Source organism: Neofelis nebulosa, chromosome 18 (genome assembly GCF_028018385.1).
Source record: "Neofelis nebulosa isolate mNeoNeb1 chromosome 18, mNeoNeb1.pri, whole genome shotgun sequence".
NCBI lineage: Eukaryota > Metazoa > Chordata > Mammalia > Carnivora > Felidae > Neofelis > Neofelis nebulosa.
This window is the reverse complement of record NC_080799.1, coordinates 15,658,297-15,670,998: the sequence shown is the minus strand read 5'-3', so window position 1 is coordinate 15,670,998 and position 12,702 is coordinate 15,658,297. Positions and strand designations below refer to the sequence as shown.

The 12,702-nt window shown below is 38.8% G+C and overlaps 1 protein-coding gene and 1 long non-coding RNA gene across 3 annotated transcripts in view; both read left to right on the top strand.

The window, feature by feature from the left end:
* TPST1 (tyrosylprotein sulfotransferase 1) overlaps positions 1 to 12,702 on the top strand; it is a 174,470-nt gene that overhangs the window by 80,673 nt on the left and 81,095 nt on the right. The gene's annotated exons all lie outside the window — the stretch shown is intronic.
* LOC131501067 (uncharacterized) lies at positions 4,770 to 6,526 on the top strand. The gene is made up of 2 exons (XR_009256623.1): positions 4,770 to 5,746; positions 6,028 to 6,526. It is a non-coding gene; the product is annotated as an uncharacterized LOC131501067 (long non-coding RNA).

The window sequence follows — 12,702 nt, the reverse complement described above, 5'->3', positions numbered from 1 at the left end:
TTGGTTTTAGCTCAGGTCACGATCTCATGGGTTGTGAGTTCAAGCCCTGTGTTCTCAGGCTCTGCACTGACAATGAGGAGCCTGCTTAAGATTTTGTCTCTGTCTCTCTACCCCTCCTCCACTCATGCTGTCTCTGTCTCTCTCAAAATAAATAAATAAACTTAGGGAAAAAACGCAAGAGAAAAACTGACAAAAACTGTTAGAATCAACTTTTCAGAACTCTGGTAATTAACCAAAGGTTTGCAACAATTTGGGGAATACTTATTCATGCAAAATAGCTGAAATTCAGTAAGAAGAGTGAGCTTGTGGCATTTCAGTATACTCTAGTCTCATTCCCCATTGTTCAGATCAGCTGAGCCTGTGTTCAGTCTCAGTGCTTGAGAGAACAGACCTGGTTCTCAAAGAATTGTAATTATTTGTTTTGCCTTGGTTGGAGGCTACCTGGAAGACTGACTCAAAACTCTTGTCTTTATTTTCCTGACTCCCAACTGGCTAAGTGTTAAAGCTACCGGGAGCAGGAAGAGCAGCATTTATCAAAAACATTTACAAGCAAATTATTTTATTACTGCTACCTGAGGCAGTGGAAAACAGGTGGGGCAAACAATACACAAAAAAAGCCTTGATTTAGGTGTCCTTGGGGCTTTGAAAATGCCAACGTGTCCTTGGGTATATAGAAAGCCATGCACTTGGGCAGGACTGTGTGTGTGCCTAGAGAAGACCTGAGAGGGCCCTGAGCTCACACCTCTGGCTCATCTTGGAGGTCTGTGGAACTAGGAAGTGAAGGCTAAGACAGAGTTGTGAACTGAGTGAGTGTTTAAGGTATACCCCCAAACCCACAGAGTACCTCTGCAATGAATGGGAGATTTTTGGGTTCTATGCGTTTAAAGAAAACTGTCCAAGCTAACAGAACAGAGATCAGTGACTATACACAGCAAAGAATATAGACTATACCTTTACAAAATTGGTTTTGAAGAGTCTCTAAGCAAACAATTACATAATAAGCATCAGTGATGAGAAACTTTGGAAGCGAGAGAATCTGATCTGCAGAATTGTTACAGTATAATATTCAATATGTTCAGTGTTCAACAAAAAATTATGAGGCATGCAAATAAACAACGGAAAAATCATCAATAGAAACTGCTCAGAAGAAGCCTGGATATTGCACTTGTAGACAAAAACTTTACATCAGCTATTTGAAATAGTTCCTTAAGGAATTAAACCATGTCTAATGAACTAAAGGAAAGTATGAGGGAGTATAATGTCACCAAGATGGCAGACTAGGAGATTCTAACCCTCACTCCCACACAAAAATAATGATAAAGTCAACTATCACAGACAAGGATAATCCTGGGGAAATGCTGGGCTACAGTTAGGGGGCTGCAGTGAACCAGAGGAGTGCAGACACTGGAGATGACTGCATAAATGGGATAAAAAGCATTCTGCCTGCATTGTCCCATCCTTCAGGTCAGCAGGGTGTTAACAAGGAATTCCCTTGGCCTTGAATTCCCCTCATTGGGAAAGAGGGAGAGTGAGGGACCTCAGCAACTCTAGTTACTGCTACGGAGGACTCCTGTGTTCTTTGCTGATGCAGACCCCAGCAGCTAGAGCTTCCTCATACCAGAAGTGCTACATCCCCTGGAAGTGGAGCTGCCAAGTACTTCCCCTTCCATCCATGAGTTAGAGCTGCCCCTCTCACTTCCTAACTCCAGTGCCCCCCATGATGGCAAACTTGAGCATAGCTTCCAGCACACACTGGTACCACTGAACACCCATCCATATGTCCAAAGGATTATGAGGCCACCATAGCTGCTCAAGTGCATCCATGTAACTAGGTGCTTGCCATAGCTGCACACATGCAACTATGGGACCAGGTGCCCTCATTTGCCCCAGAACTGGCATACCCCCACATCTGGTCTTGGAGCTGCTGTACACCTCACCCAACTGATGACTTCACATCTCCTCATAAAGGACGTCATTCCCTAGCTAGGCCATGAAGTTTGGAAGGGGTGACTGCTTCTTCAGATGCAAAGACAGTCATGCAACAGTGAACATGAAACCACCAGAAAACACAATAACCCTTTAGGCACTGGCTCCAAATAAATGGAGATCTATGAATTGCCAAAGAATTAAAAATAATTGTTTTTAAGAATGTGATGAGCTACAAGAGAATATAGATAGACAATTCAACAAAATCAGGGTAGCAGTACATGAACAAAACAAGAAGTTCAACAGAAATAACAATCACTAAAAGGAAGAGTCAAATTCCGGACCTGAAGAATATAATGTGTGAAATAATATAATAGAGGTCTTTAACATCAGACTCAATTAAGCAGAAGAAAAAATAAGTGAACTCAAAGACATATTTGAAATTACCCAGAGAAGGGAGAATAAAGAATGAGGAAGCCAAGGGATTCATGGGACACCATCATACTAAAATAAAATGTATATGTGTTATGGGGGTCCCAGAAGGAGAAGAAAGAGAGAAAGGGACAGAAAGCTTATTTAAAGACATAAAGCTGAAAATTTCCCAAATCATGCGAGGGAAATTGATAATCCAGATTCATGAAGCTCAGAAGTGTCCCATCAGGGTCAACCCAAAGAAAACTACACTGAGGCATATTACAATAAAATAATCAAAAGTCAAGGACATTGTATACCTTAAACTTATACAATGTTATATGTCAATTTCAATTAAAAAGTAAAAGGAAAAAAGATTAAAGGGTAAAGAGAACTTTGAAAGCATCAGAAGAAAAGAAAAGTGGTTCATCACTTACAAGGCACCCCCATAAGAATATCAGTGGATTTCTCAGCAGAAGCTTACCATGCCAGGAAAGGGTGGGATGATATATTGAAAATTCTGAAAGAAAAAACTGCCAACCAGGAATTCAGTGTCAGGCAAAACTAACCTTTTAAAATGAAAGAGAGATTAAGTTTTTCCCAGACAAAAACTGAGGGAGTTCATCACCATTAGACCTACCTTACAAGAAATGTTTAAGGGAGTTCTTTCAATTGAAATGAAAACAAGCTAGACAGCCATATGAAAGCATAAATCTCATGGGTAAAGGTAAATATATAGTCAAGTACAGCACCAATGTAATATTGTAATGGTGGTATATACATTACTTTTAATCATAATATAAAAGTTAAAAGATGAAAACATTAAGAACAAGTAGAATGATGTCTAGTCACAAAAGCATGTTAATTGATACACATTATTAAAAGATGCAAACTCTGGGGCACCTGGGTGGCTCAGTTGGTTAAGCGTCCAACTTCATCTCAGGTTATGATCTTATGGTTCATGAGTTCAAGCCCTGCATTGGGCTGTCTATTGTCAGCACAGAGTCTGCTTTGGATCCTCTGTCCCCCTCTCTCTCTACCCCTCCCTCCCACCCCCCCCACCTCTCAAAATAAACAATTTAAAATATTTTTTTAAAGATGCAAACTCTGACTATAAAAAAAAAGTATGCGTGAAGGGGAGTGTAGAGTTTTTGTATATGACTGAACTTCAGTTGTTGTCAACCTAAAACAGAAAATAATAGCTACAAGGTAATTTTATGGAATTCTTGTAACCACAAGAAAAAACAAAAACCTATCATAGATACTTAGAAGATAGAAAAAAACTCAAAGGAAACCATTACATAAAACCATCAAATAACAAAAGAAGACAGGAAGAGATGAAGAGGGGAACAAAACAATAGCAGAACAGCAAAAAATAGCAATAAGTTCTCACCTATCAAGAATTATAAATGGAGGCACCTGAGTGGCTCTGTCGGCCTGCAAGGGAGTCTTAATAAGAGTAACAGCTTCCTTTTCTTTAGAAACCATATATTCCTGGGTGCCTGGGTGGCTCAGTTGGTTAAGCATCCAGCTTTGGCTCAGGTCATGATCTCACATGATCTCAGGTAAATTCGAGTCCTGCATCAGGCTCTATACTGACAGCTCAGAGTCTGGGGCATGCTTCACATTCTGTGTCTCCCTCTCTCTCTATTCCTACCCCACTTGCACTCTGTCTCTCTCTTAAAAACAAATAAACATTAAAAAAATTATTTTTTAGAAAAGTTAAAGCAAAGTATGAGAACAGTGTCTTCACCAAATAGAGGATAAGAATAAAGAGATGGAACTATAATAAACCAGATGGGAATTCTGGAGTTGACAATAAATAAGATGAAAAATTCGCTCATTAGGCCCAAGAGATTTGAACTAGAAGAAGAAAGAAACTAGCAAACTTATAGATACATTAATTGCTACTATCCAATCAGAGAAACAGAAAAAAAAAAATGTATGTCTGTATACACACACACACACACAACCTGTGGATACTATCAAATGTATTAACATACACATAATGGGAATCCTACAAAGAGAAGAGATACCAAATGAGCAGAAAAAAATAAAAACATGTAACTACTCATCCAGGAAGTTCATCGAACTCCCAAGTAGGATAAAACCAAAGAGATCCACACATAGACACATCATCGTCAAACTTCAGAAGACAAAGAGAATCTTTAAAGCAGCAAGAGAAAAGGATTCATGGCCTACAAGGGATTCTTAATAAGAGTAACAGCTTCCTTTTCATTAGCAATCATGGTTTCCTGGGTGGCTCAGTCAGTTAAGCATCTGACTTTGGCTCAGGTCATGATCTCACACATTGGGCTCTCTGTTATCAGTGCAGAGCCTGCTGAAGATCCTCTGTCCCCCCCCCCCCCACCGCTTGCTCTCTCTCTCTCAAAAATAAATAAACATTTAGAAAAAAAAAGAAGAAGAAACCATGGATTCCAGAATGCATGAGATGCATATTCACAGTGTTGAAAGGCAGAACTCAACTAAGAATTCTTTATCTGCCAAAACTGCCCTTCAGAAATGAAGAAATGAGACAATCTTTGCACATAAAAAGCAAGAGAACTTGTCAGCAGTTGATCTGCCTACAACAAATGCTTCAGGATGAAATGAAAGAACACTGGACTTGAATCTATATAAAAATTAAAGAAAATGGGTAAAGTCCCATAGGTTGACTCAGCGCTGGCAAGATGGTCCTTAGAAAAAGGAAGTCTTTCAAAGATCACTTGCATCACTTCTCTCCACTTTTCAGGAGTCCTGCTGTTTTCCTTCATCCAGCATACAATTTTTTAATAGATTAATGAAGTGAGATCTTTTCACCATTCTAATTCTGCATAAAAAATAAGTAAATAAAAGAGTGGGCTTACCATTATTAGTCAATAGGAAATGCAAATTAAAACCATAGTGAGATACACCTACATATGCACCACAATGGTTAGTATTAAATGGTTGGACAATACATAGTGTTGGCAAGGATATGAAACAACTGGAATTCTTAATGTTGGTGGGAGTGTAAACTAGTATAGCCACTTGGGAAAACTACTTGTTATAGCAAATATGCTGTTGCAGGATTTTTTAACCAGAGTTTGTTGTCTCCTGCTTTGAAGAATGAAGAGGTCAACACAACTAAAATCAGCAGGCAAAACTTTATTAGAGTATAAGATCAGAAAGTAAGAACAGTATGAAAGCTCTCTTTACAGAAAAGGGGCATTCGAAAGTGAATGCCCGCAACTGTAGGCAAGGGACTTTGTTTTATGGGGTTTTCTCGGCCCTGTTCCTTCCCCCTCGTTCCTTCTCAGGTTCTACCCTTATTGGCTTGCTAATTTTAGGTGCTGGGTTGTCCATTCCTGATTGACTTGATTCCATTATGTGAGGAGTCAGACTATGGTCCTACCATTTCACATATAACGTAAGTTTTATGATTTACTTATTTTAGTTAGGTATTTTGCTTGTCAAATTCCTAAGGGGAACCTGAAGGGGAGTAGGTGATGTCTGTTACATTTTTAAGAGGAACTTTAGGCCTGAGGGAGTTTGCTCCTGGGTCAGATGCTCCCAGCAGTGTTTTAAAATATGTGTTTTTCCCCACCCAGTGACCTTAGGTCCTAACCTTTCCCTCTCTGCCTATTTTATTCTATCTTTCCCTGTCACAATGCCTGCCTACCTTCTGACCTATCAAATCTATTCCAACAGCTGGAAGCAAAACCAAATGCTTATCAATAGGAGAACAGATAATGTGGTATCTTCACGCAGTGAGCTACAGACTACTCTGCAAGAAAAAGGGCTAAGGGCAAACTGCTGATACACAAATGTTGAATCTCACAAATAGGCTTTGCATAAAAAGCTAGACACAAAAGAATATATAATTTAAGTTTCCATTTGTATAAAGTTTAAAAATCAGGTAAAACTGATCTATATAATAAGTAGAATACCATTTATCTTATGGGTACTGACTGGCGTGTCGCACAAAAGAGCCAGTTTAGAGGCTGAGAATGTTCCCTGTCTTGTTCTGGATGTTGGTTCCATGAGTATATACATAAAAATTTTAATTAAATGCTGAAAATAAGTTGCTATTCTTGAAGTTCTGTTTGTACTTTATGTTATGTGAGATAGTTTAAGATCTTGAAATATGTGTCATTACTCTGTCCGTGTTGTTCAAATCAGGGATAAATAAAACTATGTAATTAAATCACTGGAAGGAAATTCAACCACAGTTTCATTATTTATAAGTACTAAAAGTCTTTTTTTTTTTTTTTTGGTCTTCATTAAAGTATAACATGTTAAAGTAATTTACCTTTGAGGTGAAAATATAAATTTAGGTTTAATAATGAATCTGATGATTATCCTATTTGATTTTAAGCAGTGTTTAAATATTTGGTCATATATGCTATTCTTGAAATCCAGAATGGGCTAAGGGCAATTATTACCGACATTTAACTAGCTTGGTTCTGTTATTTCATGCTGGAGGACCACAGTAGAATGAACAAATAAGTGAACTTTTGAGAAATAAAGTGTCAGTGTTTTCACAACTACTTGTAGGCTGTAAAAAAGAAACGAAATCTGTTCCTTGCAAAGAATGCAAGTCTGGCCAAACACCAAGATGTTGCTGCATAGGGAAAATAAAACAACCAGAGACAAAACCACAACAGAGCTGCTTTCATCCCAGAATGTTCTAGGACCTAAAGAACTTAAGGACTGAGACATAACCAGACATAGAGGAGAGGAAGGGTAATCAAGGGAGGAGAGAGAGTCTATTTTTTTTTTTCCTGACCTTGTATTAACTGTTATTCTAAACCTAGAAATGCTGATTTCATCTGAAAAATCAGAAACAGATTTGTCCAGTTTATTCATTTATTCAACAAATATTTATTGACCTTCTGCTATGTTCCTTAGCACATTGTAAGCACTTGAGATACAGCAGCAAATGAGACACAAATCCTGCCCTTATGGAACATATATTGAGGGTGAGGGGTGGGGTAGGAATGCATTATTCCTAACACACATTATACATGTTGCAGTAAGCCTATATTAGGTAGTTACTTTTCTTCTTTAGCCATAGTTTAGTTTTCAACCCATGGAACCTCCAGTTGAATGCTATTTAAGCCCCATTACCCTTTCTAATGAGACCCTCCTTTGTTCTTAAATAATAAGATCTTCTTGCCTATGAATCAGTTGGTTTGTCTTGATAAGTGGTAAAGAATAGGGTTACAATTAGACCCAAATCATATGGGAATTTAGGACAGTGGTATCATATGCAAAACAGTGCAGTAGCCCCCACCCTTGCCTACAGTTTTGCTGGTCAACCACAGTCTAGAAGCAGATAATCCTTTTGGCATGTCATCAGAAGGTCAATTGTAGCCTGATGCTGGTTACAATGTTGTATCACTCACCTCACTTTCTCATCACATAGGCTTTTTATCATCTTGACATCATTGCAAGAAGGGTGAATACAGTACAATCTAATATTTTGAGAGAGAGACCACGTTCACATAACATATATATACATTGTAACAATTATTCTATTTTATTTTCAGTTATTTTTGAGTATATATTTCAGTATATTTTTGAGAGAGAGAGAGAGAGAGAGGCAGAGCTCCAGCAGGGGTGGAACAGAGAGAGAGGGAGACACAGAATCTGAAGCAGGCTCCAGGCTCTGAGCTGTCAGCACAGAACCTGATGTAGGTCTTGAACTCAAGAACTGTAAGTTCATGACCTGAGCCGAAGTTGGACACTTAAACGACTGAGCCACCCAGGTGCCCCCCCCCCCCAAATTTATTTTAAATAAATAAAAGGCACAGATGATTCAAAAGTTAGAATTGTTTCTAACTCTTAGAGCACAGATGAGTCCAATGCTATTTAAACTCGTTTAGGTCAGGGGCGCCTGGGTGGCTCAGTCGGTTAAGCATCCGACTTTGGCTCAGGTCATGATCTTGCGGTATGTGAGTTCAAGCCCCACGTCGGGCTCTGTGCTGACAGCTCAGAGCCTGGAGCCTGTTTTGGATTCTGTGTCTCCCTCTCTCTCTGACCCTCCCCCATTCATGCTCTCTCTCTATCTCAAAAATAAATAAACGTTAAAAAAAATTTAAAAAAAATTTAAAAAAATAAACTAGTTTAGGTCATAGAAAAAGATGGAAAACTCCCCTGTTCACTTTATGAAACTATGATTTAATGTCAGAACCCAGTAGAAATTATAGAAAAGACAACCTCAGAGTTTTCTTCCCATATTGATGCTACAATCATAAATCATAAAGTCATAAGTAAAATATTAGTAAGCAGAATTCAGCAGTGTATTAAAGATTGATAAGTTTTTATGACTAATTTTATTTCAAAAATGAATGGTTCATATCAGAAAAATCTGTTAACATCATTCATTATGTCAATAAATTAAAACCAAATGATCATATTATTTAATGCTGGAAGGCTCTTGGTAAAATTCAATTGTCATTCATAATACAAACTGTTAAGGAATAAGAAAAAACTACTGAAACATAATAAAGACTATTTGTTCACTTAACATGTTGAGTACCCATTGAGTACCCATTGCATTAGGGTTATAGCAGTTAACAAAACATACAAAACAAATAAAAATAAACCCTTTCTTCATGAAACTTACATTAGCATTTGAGAGTCAATCCATTAAAACATAGGCAAGTTAAATGCCTAGTTTGTCAGATGGTAATGAGTACTTTAGAGAAAAATAAAGCAGAAAATAGGTTGTTGCCAAGAGCTGGGATATAGGAATAGTAGGGAGGTCCTCATTGGTAAGGTGATACTTCTAGCAGAGACCTATGAGAGAGCAAGAGCAAGTGAACAAAATACAAAAAAAATGCTGCCCTCATGGAGCCTACAATCTAGTGGAAGGAGAAAAAAACAAAAAACAAAAACTGTACTAAATAGGAAAATCGTGTATTAGGATAGTAGCATTTATAAATGCTGTGGAAAAAGAAAAATCAGAGGAGATAAAGGGGATAAATAATGAGGGGACTTTTTAAATTAAAAAAAGTTTTTAAGTAATCTCTACCCCCATTGTGGGTGCTCAGACTTGGAACCCCAAGATCAAGAGTCACATGTTCTACTGACTGAACCAGCAGGTGTCCCATGGACCAAGGGGTTTTGAGGGGCAGGTTATAATATTACATAGAGTGATCAGAGTATTCCTCATGAAGGTGAGATTTAAGGATATCTTGGAGGTGAAGGAGTTAGCCAAATGGTATCTGGGGAAAGAATATTCCAGGCAGAGCAAACAGCCACTATAAAAACACCAGTGAGGAGCATACCTAGCCTAGGTAAGCAATCACAATAAAGTCAGTGGGGCTGAAACAGAGTGGACATAGGAGAGTGTAGAAGTCAGATTAGGTTACGACCACTGTAAGGACTATTTAAATATTAGTTTTGGGGGGACGCCTGGGTGGCTTAGTCGGTTAAGCATCTGACTTCAGCTCAGGTCATGAGCTCACAATTTGTGGGTTTGAGCCCCACATCAGGCTCTGTGTTGATAGCTCATAGCCTGGAGCCTGCTTCAGATTCTGTCTCCCTCTCTCTCTCTGCCCCTCCCCTGCTCGCACTCTGTCTCTCAAAAATAAACATTAAAAAAAATTAGTTTTGGGGCACCTGGGTGTCTCAGTCAGTTAAGCGTCCAATTCTTGATTTCCACTCAGGTCATGATCTCATGGTTGTGAGATCAAGCCCCCACATTGGGCCCTGTGCTGGGCGTGGAACCTGCTTGAGATTATCTCTCTCCTCTCTCCTGCTGTCACGTGCACACTCTAAATTAATTAAATAAAATAAAAATCAGTTTAATGAATTTTAATAAGGCAAACACCCTTATAACTACCATCCATGTCAAGAAATTGAACTATGCCAGTCAATCTAGAAGCCTTTCTATGGATCCTAATCTCAAATCTCATACTTTCCCCAAAACTATGCACTAATCTGATACTTTTTTTTTTTTTTTTTTTTTTTTTTGGGACAGAGAGAGACAGAGCATGAACGGGGGAGGGGCAGAGAGAGAGGGAGACACAGAATCGGAAACAGGCTCCAGGCTCCGAGCCATCAGCCTAGAGCCTGACGCAGGGCTCGAACTCACGGACCGCGAGATCGTGACCTGGCTGAAGTCGGACGCTTAACCGACTGCGCCACCCAGGCGCCCAATCTGATACTTTTAGAAATCACTTCCTGATGTTTCTTTATAGTTTTATCATCCAAATACACATCCCTATATACTATAATTTTACCCATCAAAAATAATCTGGCGTGTATTTAAATTCCTTTTAATCTATAGATTTCCAATGCTCAATTTCTATCATTACCATACGCTGTTTTTTGAAGAGCCCAGGTTATTTGCTAGTAAAATTATGTATAATCTGAATTTTGCTGATTGCAAAACTTTTGCAATTGGACTGCTGATTATCCAACATATTATTCTTAATTCTGTGTTTCATACAAATTGGTAGCTGAATCCAGAGGTTTAATCATACTCAAGATTTGATTTGGCAAGGCTGTTATGCATAGTTGTCTTACCTTTTGTGATTTTAGCAGCCATTAATCCTCAGTGCCTAGATTCATCAGTTTGTTTGACCTTGCAAAATTTTGATAATCTAATTCTGATTTCTTTTCTATATATTATTTGAAAAATTTTTATAAGGAGATACATCCCTCCATCTACTATTTGGTTACCTGGGTTTATGGTCCACATAGGGAAAAGTCATGATAAATACTTGATTCTTAACCTTTATTTGGTAGTTTTCAAGATAATGAGTCGATTCCTTTTCATATCTTTCCAAGAGACTAACTTGAGATTTCAATCTGTTGTAAATTATTATTTTTGTTAAAGTTCAAATTGTCCCATCTCTGGCCCACTAGAAGCTTCTTCAGATTGGCTCCTGCAGACTTTTGCCATGACCATGGGAGTGTCTCATAATTTCCTAGCTATTGGTATGAGAAGATATTACAGGCTCAGCTCAGATCAGGAATGAGCCATTTCTTTAATATGCCCTAGTTTCTTTTAGCAGAAAATGTTATTTTACTACTTTTGTCTGGTGAGGCTATCCCAGTCCTTTGTCAGTGCCCCCTAACTATTTTGGTTGTCTGAAACTCATTTTCTAGTACAGGGGTTGGAAACAATGGCTTACCACCTGTTTTTGTATGGCTTATGAGGTAGGAATGGTTTTTACAAAATTTTAAAGAGTTGTAAAAATTAAAGAAGAGGATGTGCAACAGAGACTGTGCCTTGATAGCCTCAGATAGTTGCTATCTAGTCTTTTACAGAAAAAGTTTGTTGACTTTCACTCTAGTAGCTTTTTCAGAAAGTGTCCATAGAAGTAATATTCTCTGATTAACTTTGATAACAGCTGTTCTATGTCATTTGTACATGAAAGTCAGTTTTTCTAGATCTAAAGTTCTTGGCTCAGTTTTCTTCCATGTGCATGTTTAATCGCTGGCAAAAAGTTTTGATGTTGTAAAGTCTGATAATCTAATTTTGATTCTTATTCTTTATTACTTTATTTTTCTACTATAAGTCACATGCTTATTTTGCCTAGGTGCTCAGTGGATTTTTTCTTTTGAAGTCCCACTGGATTACATCTTGACGTTGGCCGTTTTAAAGCAAATATTTATTCTTGGTTAGATCATGTACTCTGTCAACATATACTTGGGGAAAAAAATGTAAAGAATGCTTTCTTTGGAGGAGCTTGGAAAGATGGCGGGGTAAAAGGACCCCCAAGCTCACTCTGTCCCACATTTTCAACTAGATACCCTCCACATCCAGCGTAACAAACTGGAGTGATCTGAAGACTGGCAAAACAAACTCCACAGCTAAACATAGAGAAGAAGCTGCAGCTGAAAGGTTAGGAAGGTCAGAAAGGCAGAGGGAGGCTGCCCGCAAGAGGGTGGGAGCTGTGTGCATGGAGAGGGCAGAGAAATGGGCCCTTGCACCAGGGAGCTCACATGGGAAGACAAATCCCTAAAATATTTGGCTTTAAAAACCAGAGGGGCTGAATTCCATGTGTTTATAAAACCAGTGGTACTTGGAGCCTGGAGTTTTAAAAGTCTGCTGAATCAGCACAGAGTGAGCCAGGAGGGTGAGCAATAGCTCAGTTGCTGCCCTTAAAAAGACAGCAGCCTGGATGGAGAGGGAACATAAAAAAGGCAGTTTACACAATGTGGGGGAGCTGGGGGGGGGGGGGGGGCAAACAGGAGACAGATCTGTTCATACTGATTTCAGAACATGTTGGGGGACTTTACTGAAAATGAGGGAGCTGGCAGGCACCATTTTCCTCCCTTACCCCCCAGGATAAACACAGAGCCACCAGTAAGAGGCACTTGTATCTCACCTACTAGCAGTGTGCCATGCCCAAGAGTTTTCCTGAG